Below are 13913 nucleotides of genomic sequence, written 5' to 3'. Positions count from 1 at the left end.
GAATACATTTTTGTATCTTTTAAGTAGATTGGCGAAATCTATACTTTCGTTTTTATTCAAATGAATGCAACTTCTTTCCCATAACTCTTTCAAATATTCTGGTAAATTAGATTCTTCTGGATTTTCATCTAAAAAAAAACTTTGTACAACAAACAGCAATACTGTTCTTCTCATAATATGATTCACAATCTCCTAACTTCATTTTTTGGATATATCTATATATCAGTATCATTAAAATTATGCAGACTAACAACTTTGTTTTCATCAGAATTTTGTAGTATGGCAGGCAAAATGGCTATATTTTTCTCGTCAAACAGTCGTACAGATGGTTCAATCATACAGCTCTTACTCAATTTTTCACAGAAGGGATATCCACAGGTATAAACATTCTTGAATTTGCAGGTATGGTAATTTCTTCTTTGACTTCTACACGGCACACCATCTGAGTTTCTCCAGCAACCCAACATGTCAAACTGGTCTGTAACACCATACGCTGATAATCAATTTTGTTGACATAATGTAACAGGAAGTCTTGTCCAATAATAGCATCTGGACTGATATCACACACTATGATAGTTTGGGGAAATAGTTTACCATTAAAATTGAGGTTCATTATGCTCTGACCATAAGCTGTAATTGTATTTCCATTTACATCCTTTATATTTAATCTTGAAGGTTCTAAATTGGGCTTGTTTCTTTCTAAAATTTGGTCAAACATTTTACAAGCTAACAGTGTAGTAGTAGAGCTACTAAAAATTCAACATGAAGTCCACAAATCTCCCCAACGGCATAAAATCCGTTATCAAATTTCCCACAAGTTTTCCCCGATTGCCCAATTCTTTTATTACAATTATCACTAAATCCATAATTTTCTTTTCTAGGCCCATTAGATGAGTCATCCGTCAAATAGGGGCCCTCTACATTGACGGTTTGTAGTTTTCCTGCTGCTTTCCAGTGTTATTGGATCCATAGTATGGTCTTGATTGGTTGGTTGCATAGCTCATCACTTTCTTCAGCATTGGACAGTCTTTGATTATACGCCTGGGTGATTCACATATAAAACATTTACGTTCAAACTTCCCTTCGGATGGTACATTTGCTTTATACATGGTCTGGGTGGTAGCTGTCGGGGTATTATAACTTGTCTGTTCAAGCTTTGCTACTCTGGCATTCAGCTGGTCAAAACTGTAGTCTTGGTCATCATCTGTAGAAATTTGTCTTACAGCTGTTTTCTTCTTCTCTGTAACTGGTGGTTCTCCTAAAATAGCCTCATATCTTTCTACTACTTGGACTGCATCAGATATGGTAGCACATTCTTTGTCAATACATCTACATTTCATTTCAAGTGACACTGATTTGTACAGTTGGTTTAGGGCAAGAGCTTCTTGGGCACGGGGGTCAAGGTTGGTATAAGCTTTTTGGGAAAGTTGTCTCAATTCATCTCCTAGCATGGCAATTGATTCACATGGCAAACGTTTTCTGGATTCAAACCTTGAGAGCCATCTACTCTGTTGTCTGGTACATCCAAATCGTTGCCGCAATTTTGATACAAGTATATCATAATTTCTTCTCTCTTCAATAGTCAGGCTTATGTAAAAAGTACGTGCTGGACCACGTAAACTAGCTGCCAAAGTTAAACATTTGTCCTTGTCAGATAATCCTCCTAACTCCACACAGTCTTCAAAATGAGAATAGTACTCATCCCAATCACTGCTACCACTATATAAATCTGGTTTGATATAAAAACTCCGATTATTTCCTTTGGGACTACCAATTGCATCACCATTTCCAAAATCTCTGCTATATCTTCTTTCTTCTTTATATTCATGGTCGTTTTGGTCATCTCCTTAGCCAAATTCAGGTGGGGGTGCATGAAACTGGATTTCTGGGTCGGAACTGTCAGCCATATCTTTACAAAAATACGATTTAAAAAAACAAAAAACACGAAAAGAATCAACACTAACATATTTACACATTTTTAAAAGTTGTGGCGGGCGGTAACCATCACATCGAGCTATGTAACATCTAGATTCGTATCTCTGGATTGCTTGGGAAAATAAAAAGCAATCCCACATCTTACATCATTGCAAGGGACCTGGGGTAGGCTTCAATATAATTATATCATTTGGGTAAGTCTCTGTGAAGGTTGCAGCAATAACCAATTGTATATATATATATATGTCTCTGGATGGTCAGCCATAATGGACCAATTGTGCCTGCCTGTAACAGAGAAATATCTGCCCAGCCACAGGACAACTGCCCAAAACGTATAATCCTAATCTAATGAAGTTTTAGTGCACCAGCACTAAGATGATTAGTAAACAGAAGGATCCGTTTCTAGTCAGGAAAACAGTCGTTGCTCATTTGGAAGTTGTAAGTTGATTTATCATTTACTTGACATTCATATTTCACTAACTATAATGCATAATCCACAGGACTAAATATTTATTAGCACATAAATATTATAATATGGTAAAATACAGGAATGAAATATATTCTTCTTATATTGTTTCTATGTCACCCATGACTAAGCCTGGTGATGAAGCATGTTTAATTTAAGGTACGAAAAATCTATATTTAAGATTGTGATGGCACATCCAAATTGGGACTGGAACATCCAAATACCAAACAATTGGCACATCCATATAACTAATAATGTCAGGCAGGAAATAACAGTTTATCTTTAGTGAAATCCTAATTAATGGTCCCTTGTTAATTATCTGTGGTTGAAAAGGTCGATGTGATGGGGAATAACTGCATGATAACATTGTTAACACTCTGGGGCAACTGGACAAGGTAGGAACTGACAGCCGGTTTTTGTCCTTATTTCCCATTTAAATTCTGTACGTTCATGTGCTGAGTTAAAAATGGTATACAAATTATAATAAATATTCATACCTCTACTGTGTTGTTATTTTCTTGCGAATAATTATAACTCTAGTATGCTTGGATTTTGAAGTTACCCGCCACGGCAGCTATTCGCCATATTATGAAAGCGGCACTCCTTATATAATAAAATTTATATGTCACGTGACATGTATTGGCCAACCGTAACAATGAAAACAAAAACGGTGGGACAAGTTGAGCCGGGCAATTGCCTGAACTTTCACGAATTTGGAGTTACTTAAGAGTTAACAGCTTGCCCGGGTGTGGCGCTTTATTAGCTATGACTCTAAGGAAAGCGGGACTTTAGGTTAGAACGTCGTACATTATGTAAATTTTAATCGGGCAAGCAAGACATGGTTTTGGGTAAAGCGCTTTGATACAAAAATGGCGTAATCACATTGTAAACAGACTTAGTGCAGAAATAACCCAAAGGGCGGCACATTCATATCATTTAGATACATAATTATAATAGGAAATTGTTAATTGAAATTTATGTTTCCACGTTTACTGATCTTGCAAAAAATACTAAAATCTCAAAGAAATAACATAGCAGACGAATTCCTAGACGTCTAGACGTCATGTGACTTTGTTAACATGGTGATCGATTACGATCAGCTGAGAATCAATAAAATTCTGTTTACTTCTTATCTTAAACATGCAATGATTATTTACAAAAATATAAAGCAGCAGTTAATCGTGGAAGTTTATGGTCTTTACTTTTATATGTTTTAAAACCCTGTGAAATTTATGAAAAGAAAATAACAAACATAATTAACTTTGAACTTATGTCATGAACAAGTTAATAAATAATGAAATATTTCCATTGAAACTATTTCCTGGCTTGCAACAAGCAAAATTACCATATATATTAACATAACAAAGGGCCTTAGCCAAACATTATCAACAAGAACTTGGCAAAACATGAAAAATAAAAGGAAATGTGGATTTCCAATAATTCAAAAAAATGTCAGGGGGGTACACCCTGCACATTACAATACTATACAGTTGGTTATCGATTTGGTACATCCTGGTGTTTTTCTGTACTGTACACAATTTTGCTGTATGCATTCGTCTATCATGTACAACCATCAATGTTAGAGAATGAGGACATGAGGATTGGGGTCTCAAAAACCTTTATCCACTTTACCACATATGTATGTGCCTGTCGCGACTTGTTGAAGACTATATATTGGCCTCCTCATAGTTTGTGGATGTTTGTGTCGTAAGACTGTATGTTGACCTCCAGATATATTTCGGATGTTTGTGTCGTGAGACAATATGTTTGTTTCCAGATACATGTACTGTTATTTGCGTCGTCAGGTTGCTCTTTCAAATGTATATCAAATGTATACGACGAATCTCATTTCAGTTACATATATATGTACCTATTATTGAGGTTTATTGATGAATACTGTTTACAAAATAAAAGTACTGAAATGTAAAGATGTGTAGGGATCAGTTTTTATCATTTTTTCCTTAAAACACTGTTCTGTATAAATAGACCATCTATTTTATTTTTCACCAATATATGACTTATAAAAATAATCACATCTCCCTTTATCAGATAATGAAATTTACTAATAAAGCTGAAAGTAAATGTGTTATTTACAAAAATAATTAATTTCACTGAATGAAACAAATATGTAGAATAATTTCTCTCCGGTAGCTCTAATTCAATCATAAGTTATTTTATGTGTTCCATTTGATTCTCTTGACATGCATATTTGCTGATAAAATCTTCTATGCGTGTTGCTATTCTATTATAAAACAATACATTCCGTGCTCGGGCTTTACATTTGTTGATTCCCATATACAATTTGTGGATTTTAGTTAATATTTCACGCTGCATACATTTCGGTACAATAAATTTGTGACTTAAAAAGTAGTCCATCTAAACATGAAATCTTGTCTCGGAATGTCAAGTAGGAAGTCATACTATTTTCTAGTTCTGAAATGGCAGACGGCCATCAAGCAAGTGATTTGTTTTGTTACTAATTGTAGTTCATTATCTTCTGCTGCTGATTTTTTAAGTATTAGATCGTCCTTTTATAATGTTGAAATAAGACGTTGTAATTGTGGACGTGTTTGTTAAAGCGGCTTTCTAAATTTTTCTTGAAAAGGTTTATGGTCTGTTTTTAACAGTTACTTTGCGTGCAAACATATACTGGTGAAACTTATCACACCAATATACTGCTGCTTATGTGTCCTTTTCTATTTGTGCATATCTTTGTCGACCAACTGTCATAGCTCTCGACGCATACTCAGCCAGTTTTCCTTCTTAAAGAATCACTGCACCAAATTCCTTTAGATTTTGATCAACTGATAGCGTCAACAGGAACTTTCGAAGTATCTGAATACTTGCGAATTTCTAACGCATATGTTATAACTTTTGAAAGCTTGTTTGTTGCTGTTTTCAAGGATTGCACTAACTTCTGACATATTCGGTATGCATTTTTTAAGAGAATGTATGAAGCCAAACATGTAAGCAGCTCGCTTTTGTCTTCCGGTGGATTAATAGCTTATACAGCTCTCACTTTTTTATAAGCGGTTACTCCTTCAGGTGATAGCACATGTCCATCATGATCATACGATATTTGAATTCATCTAAATTCACATTTTTAGGATTCATTTTTAAATTGTTTTCCTTTACTATATATAACAAATTTTGTAGTGTTTCGTCCTGTTCTTGAAGGTCTTAGCTCCATATAAGTTTGTCATCAGTTTAGATACTGCGCACTCTATATCGTCGAACATTTCGTAAATCGCCTTTTTTGTCAGCTTGATTCTGTCAGCTTGACCTGCAAAAACTAATTTTACTCAGAACTTTTGCCACAGGCATATTAGCTATTACCTCCTTAATAGTCTTTAGCGGATAATGGGGTCACCGAATTCCTTGTTGAGGTCTATTGGGTGTAAATATATTCGAACTTTGGTTGATGTGGTTCATAAGTGTTTCTCTTATCTCGTTTTTTATATAGATAATGGTTTACTTTTATAAATTTTTACTTGGATGGAGAGTTGTCTCATTGGCACTCATACCACATCTTCTTATATCTATAGACCGTTGGTTTTCCTGTTTGAATGGTTTTACACTAGTCATTTTTGGGGCCCTTTATAGCTTGCTGTTCGGTGTGAGCCAAGGCTCCGTGTTGAAGGCCGTACTTTGACCTATAATGGTTTACTTTTACAAATTGTGACTTGTGATGGAGAGTTGTCTCATTGGCACTCATACAACATCTTCTTATATCTATTTGTTGTTTGGTTTTATCACCGTGATCATTTAATTAAACCAAGTCGTAGGTTCAGGTTTTTTTTCTTCAATTATTTCATTTTGTTCCACTCTCTGGAGTTCTTCTTTAATCTTTTCTTTTATTGCTAATGGTATATTTTTAGGTGCATGTACCACTGTTTATATATAGTGCTGTTAATTTGAAATGAGTGTTATCCTAGTATACAACCTAGCATACCTGTAAACACGTCTGCATAATTCTTTTGGATATCTTCTGTTTTTTTAATTGCCTAATCGCTGTCAATGATTTGAATTATGTAGAGTTTTTTAATTAATACAAAATCTGCACATGCTTTTCCCCAAAGTACTGATTTGGATTCTTTATCAACAATGTAGAATTTGACATTACACGTCTGTGTAAGTGACGGAAAAATGTGTATGGAGGTTTGATCCTATGACCTGATTACGATTTTAATGAGATGGCAGTACTTGTTTTAATTACACCGCGATTTAGTTGCGAGAATGTTTTTGTACATACGACGTTTCATTTTGTTCCACTGTCAAGTTGATATCTGATTATCTGATTCTCTATGTGAAAGGTTGCATACTAAGTGTTATCTTAAATGTGTTTAGGAGTGTCTATAGTTCCTACATAAAATTAGCTATTCACTGATAGTGTGTTCATTCTTTTTGAATCGGATATCATGTGAATATTTTGGTTTTGATTTGCCATTAGCGGAAAAGTTGTTCTCTTCAGAAATTACCCATTCCTTTCATGATCGCGTCCACGTTTTCCAGATTTCCTTATCCTTTGTAAACTGTAATTTCTTGTCCATCGTGCACATTCTCCTTCTTTAGTACTTTGTGTTGTTTTATCTTTTGAAATAATTCTCCCATCGTTTTCCTATTTAGATAATGAATTGATGTGTCCTATTAATTAATGGATTGCAGTTGTTGTATGGACATTTCATATGTTCTAGAAATGTTGACTGCTTTTTCAAGAGTTTAGTCACTTCCTTCATTTATTAGTTTTTCACGGATGTTCTGAGATTTAACGGTCTGGTCTCGAAACATTTAATCCCTTTTATCTGATAATAACAATTACTGATTAGTAATCTAAGGTTCGTAACAAATTGTTTAAAGATTTCTGTGTCCGTCTGATTTTTTTTTTTTTTTTTTTTTTTGCATTTGCACCATGCATACAATTTGTTCGATTTTGGCTTTACATAAAACATGAATCAAACCGGTCGTAATAGTTGTTACCACGTAAGCCTCGGCAGTTTAAAAATTCCATGTTGAATATATATCACAGCCTTTACTTTCAACCCAAATCATTAATTGATTGCATTTTACTTCTTCGTTTTTGGACTTTAACGGGCCTTCAAACATAATCTGCATAACCGTTGTTCGACCTGTTAGTCAAATGCGTTTTGTTTAAATATACTTTTACACTTTTTTGATCTTTTGGAAAATTTTGTTTGTGCCGTATTTAGACCCCTCTACCAAGAAATTTGTTTTGAATGCACACGTATAAAAATTGCGGTTTTTATCCAACGCAATCATAGGTTTGAACGTTGTTTTCAATTTAGACTTATTTATATTTTTTCGTTTGGGCTTGTATTATATTTGCCTTCGGATTTATATGATCCGTTCATCCTATTTCGACTCTTCAAAATTCAAGAGTCTATCCTAAATTGAGGTAAATTATATGGCCTTCCAAATACTGTTTCGATTCCTAACATCACTGAAGTGACATTAATTATCGAAATGCGGATATGGTGTACAAATTTTCCGCAAGTTGATTGTTTTCTGTTTGGTATTAAATTAATAATAAAGATCCATTTTGTGACATCTTGTGATCCGTTTATTTGGCAATCGCCAATGGCAGTCAGCAGGGGTAAAGAGCATCCGTTGTTCGACCTGTTAGTCAAATGCGTTTTGTTTAAATATACTTTTTCACTTTTTTTGGTCTTTTTGAAGATGTTGTTTGTGCTGTATTTAGACCCCTCTACCAAGAAATTTGTTTTGCATGCACACGTATAAAAATTGCGGTTTTTATCCAACGCAATCATAGGTTTGAACGTTGCTTTCAATTTAGACTTATTTATATTTTTCGTTTGGGCTTGTATTATATTTGCCTTCAGGTTTATATGATCCGTTCATCCTATTTCGACTCTTCAAAATTCAAGAGTATATCCTAAATTGAGGTAAATTATATGGCCTTCCAAATACCGTTTTGATTCCTAACATCACTGAAGAGACATTAATTGTCGAAATCCGGATATTGGATACAAACTTTTGCACCTCATGTTTGCGGTATAATATCTTTTCAGCAAGTTTATTGTTTTCTGTTTGGTATTAAATTAATAACAAAGATCCATTTAGTGACATCTTGTGATCCGTTTATTTGGCAATCGCCAATGGCAGTCAGCAGGGTTTAAGAACATCCGCTGTTCGACCTGTTAGTCAAATACGTTTTGTTTAAATATACTTTTCACTTTTTTGGTTTTTTGGAAAATGTTGTTTGTGCTGTATTTAGACCCCTCTACCAAGAAATTTGTTTTGATTGCACACGTATCAAAATTGCGGTTTTTATCCAACGCAATCATAGGTTTGAACGTTGTTTTCAATTTAGACTTATTTATATTTTTCGTTTGGGCTTGTATTATATTTGCCTTCGGGTTTATATGATCCTTTCATCCTATTTCGACTCTTCATAATTCAAGAGTATATCCTAAATTGAGGTAAATTATGTGGCCTTCCAAATACCGTTTCGATTCTTACCATCACTGAAGAGACATTAATTGTCGAAATCCGGATATGGTGTACAAATTTGTGCACCTCATATTTGCGGTATACCATCTTTTCCGCAAGTTCATTGTTTTCTCTTTGGAATTAAATTAATAATAAAGATCCATTTTGTGACATCTTGTGATCCGTTTATTTGGCAATCGCCAATGGCAGTCAGCAGAGTTTAAGAACATCCGTTGTTCGACCTGTTAGTCAAATGCGCTTTGTTTAAATATACTTTTTCATTTTTTTTGGTCTTTTGGAAAATGTTGTTTGTGCTGTATTTAGACCCCTCTACCAAGGAATTTGTTTTGCATGCACACGTATAAAAATTGCGGTTTTTATCCAACGTAATCATAGGCTTGAACGTTGTTTTCAATTTAGACTTATTTATATTTTTCGCTTGGGCTTATATGATCCGTTCATCCTATTTCGACTCTTCAAAATTCAAGAGTATATCCTAAATTGAGGTAAATTATATGGCCTTCCAAATACCGTTTTGATTCCTAACATCACTGAAGAGACATTAATTGTCGAAATCCGGATATTGGGTACAAATTTTTGCACCTCATGTTTGCGGTATAATATCTTTTCCGCAAGTTTATTGTTTTCTGTTTGGTATTAAATTAATAATAAAGATCCATTTAGTGACATCTTGTGATCCGTTTATTTGGCAATCGCCAATGGCAGTCAGCAGGGTTTAAGAACATCCGCTGTTCGACCTGTTAGTCAAATGCGTTTTGTTTAAATATACTTTTTCACTTTTTTGGTTTTTTGGAAAATGTTGTTTGTGCTGTATTTAGACCCCTCTACCAAGAAATTTGTTTTGATTGCACACGTATAAAAATTGCGGTTTTTATCCAACGTAATCATAGGCTTGAACGTTGTTTTCAATTTAGACTTATTTATATTTTTCGCTTGGGCTTATATGATCCGTTCATCCTATTTCGACTCTTCAAAATTCAAGAGTATACCCTAAATTGAGGTAAATTATATGGCCTTCCAAATACCGTTTTGATTCCTAACATCACTGAAGAGACATTAATTGTCGAAATCCGGATATTGGGTACAAATTTTTGCACCTCATGTTTGCGGTATAATATCTTTTCCGCAAGTTTATTGTTTTCTGTTTGGTATTAAATTAATAATAAAGATCCATTTAGTGACATCTTGTGATCCGTTTATTTGGCAATCGCCAATGGCAGTCAGCAGGGTTTAAGAACATCCGCTGTTCGACCTGTTAGTCAAATGCGTTTTGTTTAAATATACTTTTCACTTTTTTGGTTTTTTGGAAAATGTTGTTTGTGCTGTATTTAGACCCCTCTACCAAGAAATTTGTTTTGATTGCACACGTATCAAAATTGCGGTTTTTATCCAACGCAATCATAGGTTTGAACGTTGTTTTCAATTTAAACTTATTTATATTTTTCGTTTGGGCTTGTATTATATTTGCCTTCGGGTTTATATGATCCTTTCATCCTATTTCGACTCTTCATAATTCAAGAGTATATCCTAAATTGAGGTAAATTATATGGCTTTCCAAATACCGTTTCGATTCTTACCATCACTGAAGAGACATTAATTGTCGAAATCCGGATATGGTGTACAAATTTGTGCACCTCATATTTGCGGTATACCATCTTTTCCGCAAGTTCATTGTTTTCTGTTTGGTATTAGATTAATAATAAAGATCCATTTTGTTACATTTTGTGATCCGTTTATTTGGCAATCGCCAATGGCAGTCAGCAGGGGTAAAGAACATCCGTTGTTCGACCTGTTAGTCAAATGCGTTTTGTTGAAATATCCTTTTTTTCACCTGTTTGTTCTTTTGGAAAATGTTGTTTGTGCTGTATTTAGACCCCTCTACCAAGAAATTTGTTTTGCATCCACACGTATAAAAATTGCGGTTTTTATCCAACGCAATCATAGGTTTGAACGTTGTTTTCAATTTAGACTTAATAAGATATTCATATATATAGTCTAACATTGATACTATAAGATTATCTGATGCAACCAATCGAGTTAGTTAAATATAGAGTCCGAACTTCGATAATTTAAGTATCGAGATTTGATAAATCCGATAGTCCCCGTCTAGTGCCTCGACATTCCTGATATTTCTACGCCATACACTTACGAAATTATCTATATAGAAGAGAGGATGTAAACATGTAAACATAATATGTATATATATAGTTCTCTATGTTGATAATAAAACTGAGTTTTTTACTGAAATTTCATTAACCTGCAATAATTTTCAATCTTTTTCTGTTTGGTATTAAATTAATAATAAAGATCCATTTAGTGACATCCTGTGATCCGTTTATTTGGCAATCGCCAATGGCAGTCAGCAGGGTTTAAGAACATCCGCTGTTCGACCTGTTAGTCAAATGCGTTTTGTTTAAACATACTTTTCACTTTTTTGGTTTTTTGGAAAATGTTGTTTGTGCTGTATTTAGACCCCTCTACCAAGAAATTTGTTTTGCATGCACACGTATAAAAATTGCGGTTTTTATCCAACGCAATCATAGGTTTGAACGTTGTTTTCAATTTAGACTTAATAATATATTTATATATATAGTCTAACATTGATACTATTAGATTATCTGATGCAACCAATCGAGATGGTTAAATATAGAGTCCGAACTTCGATATTTTAAGTATCGAGATTGGATAAATCCGATAGTCCCCGTCGAGTGCCTCAACATTCCTGATATTTCTACGCCATACACTTACGAAATTATCTATATAGAAGAGAGGATGTAAACATAAAAACATAATATGTATATATATAGTTCTCTTTGTTGATAATAAAACTGAGTTTTTTACTGAAATTTCATTAACCTGCAATAATTTTCAATCTTTAGACAATCTTTAGAAGTTAACATGGCTATTTACACAATAAAATTAAGTTGCGTATAAATGTTTGGGAAAGTATTTATCTAAAAATCTAGAGAAGTTCAAAGATAATAAAAGCAAATTAGCCACACGTATACTTATTTTGATTGGTATATTTTATAAATGTTATTTGTATTATCTGGTTCTGACCTGGCCTTATATAACAGTTATTGTAAAACTGTGTTGCTTTCTTTTATGTTTCTCAATTGATATCGAATCTTATGCATTTGTATTTAATGTGATAAAAGATCTTTATAGGGCACTTTAATTGGAAAATAAAATAAAATATTCTATTCTATTCTGTTATAAATAGAATACAGTTTTAACATACATTACACTTACTTTGTGTAATATTTTAAAACATATTCATGAAATCAAATGTGCAACCGTTTTTGTTTGCCCGAGGACGTACATTGATGACCTTTGATGTTCAGATTTCTCATTTATTCATTGTATTTTTCAGATACTTTTTTATAATCAGCTGGGATACACGGAATGATGATTCTATCGAAGTAAATTGCTTCATAGTTGTACAATGTACTCTACGATTTCTATATTTAAAGGTAAGTTCTTTCTAAGTTACGTGTATGCAAGCTAAACCAGGGACAGTCATCGTTGTGGTTTTGATTTAATTAGTATAACTAAGAAGTCTAATATTTTCTGTATTTTCTATGTGTTTGTTATACGATGAAAATGTTTTCCCCCGTTTAATTGTCGGACAGTTTATGACATTGTTTCGTAAAATCAAAGCTTCATATATATTATAGCATGAACAAACCTTTGTATGGTATTTAATAGGTAGGACCAGCAGGACATGCATTCCGCCGACTTAAGAATTTCAAAATTTTGATTTAACAGTGTTGATGAAAACACAAACACAATTTCAGCCACTCGCAACTGTCCAGAATCAACCATTACAATCACATAAACATTTTAAAGATTCCAATCAAATTTGCGAACTTCTGTTGATTAAAAGACTACAGATAGCTGATCCTGTAGATCGAAATGATAACACGGGACAGGTACAGATATTTTGATTCATTGATTGATTGTTGGAGTTTAACGCCACTTTCAGCACTATTTGCTATTGGCTTTATAGTGGCAGTCAGTTTTTATTGGTGGCGTAAAATACAGGCAATCATTGCTAGTCAATAAATAATGGAGTCGACCGCACCTGCCACACGCGGAATTTGAACTTACAATCTCAGTGTCGACAGGCTAGTGATACAGTAGAGAAACTAGTAAGTCAATTCGGTCACCGAAGTCCCTTATAAATATTATAAACTTCCTTTATCATGAATATTATTGATAAAGGAAAACGTAATCATAGGTCGCATGGCAAACGTATCAATCAAAATCAACGAACTAAACATCGAGCATCTCTTACACGTGATCATATTTTATCAATAGTTGTAAACAATTACAGAAATTAATTATTTTAAAGTTGGGTCAAATACCATTTGATAAATTGCATGATATTTTAAAGAGTGTTATACAATTTTGTTTTCCGGTTCTGTCTATGAGTTCACGTTTCAATATATCTTTTTGTGAACATAGACTCGCTTTGAAAAGCCTGAAGATAAAACAAAAACCATTTTGAAAAATGAAATACATTCACAAAGGTAGTGATTAAAAAACAATTGTCTATCATATTTAATTACTCATCCGTTTAAAGCTTTATACTTCCCTGAACAACTTCCTTAAAAAATGAGAAACGTAGATACAAATTCCATGTTAATTGTGAACAACCACACTATGCTAAACACACATACACAAAAATGTCCGTTAAATATCAAAACACATTATTCAACAAATATATATTGTCGATAAAAAAAAAATCCAGTATTTTGATATCATCTTCGATTTTTCATAAAATAACACAAGGAATTTGTATCTACGTTTCCCATTTTTGTAGAAAAAAAATATGTTGAATTGAGCATGGTGAATAGTATTGCAAAGCGTAGGAAAAAAAATGGGTGTGATATAACTACAAAATTGTAAGGATAGTTATTGCAGATTTAAAAGAAGATACTTATAATTTTGAATAAACCTCATCACAATATTTATGAAAGCCATATTTTACTGTACAAGGAATGGTGGTAAGAACTTCAGA

This window comes from Mytilus californianus, unplaced genomic scaffold, assembly GCF_021869535.1.
Source record: "Mytilus californianus isolate M0D057914Y unplaced genomic scaffold, xbMytCali1.0.p SCAF_1, whole genome shotgun sequence".
Classification (NCBI taxonomy): domain Eukaryota; kingdom Metazoa; phylum Mollusca; class Bivalvia; order Mytilida; family Mytilidae; genus Mytilus; species Mytilus californianus.
Note: the sequence above shows the minus strand (reverse complement) of the source record.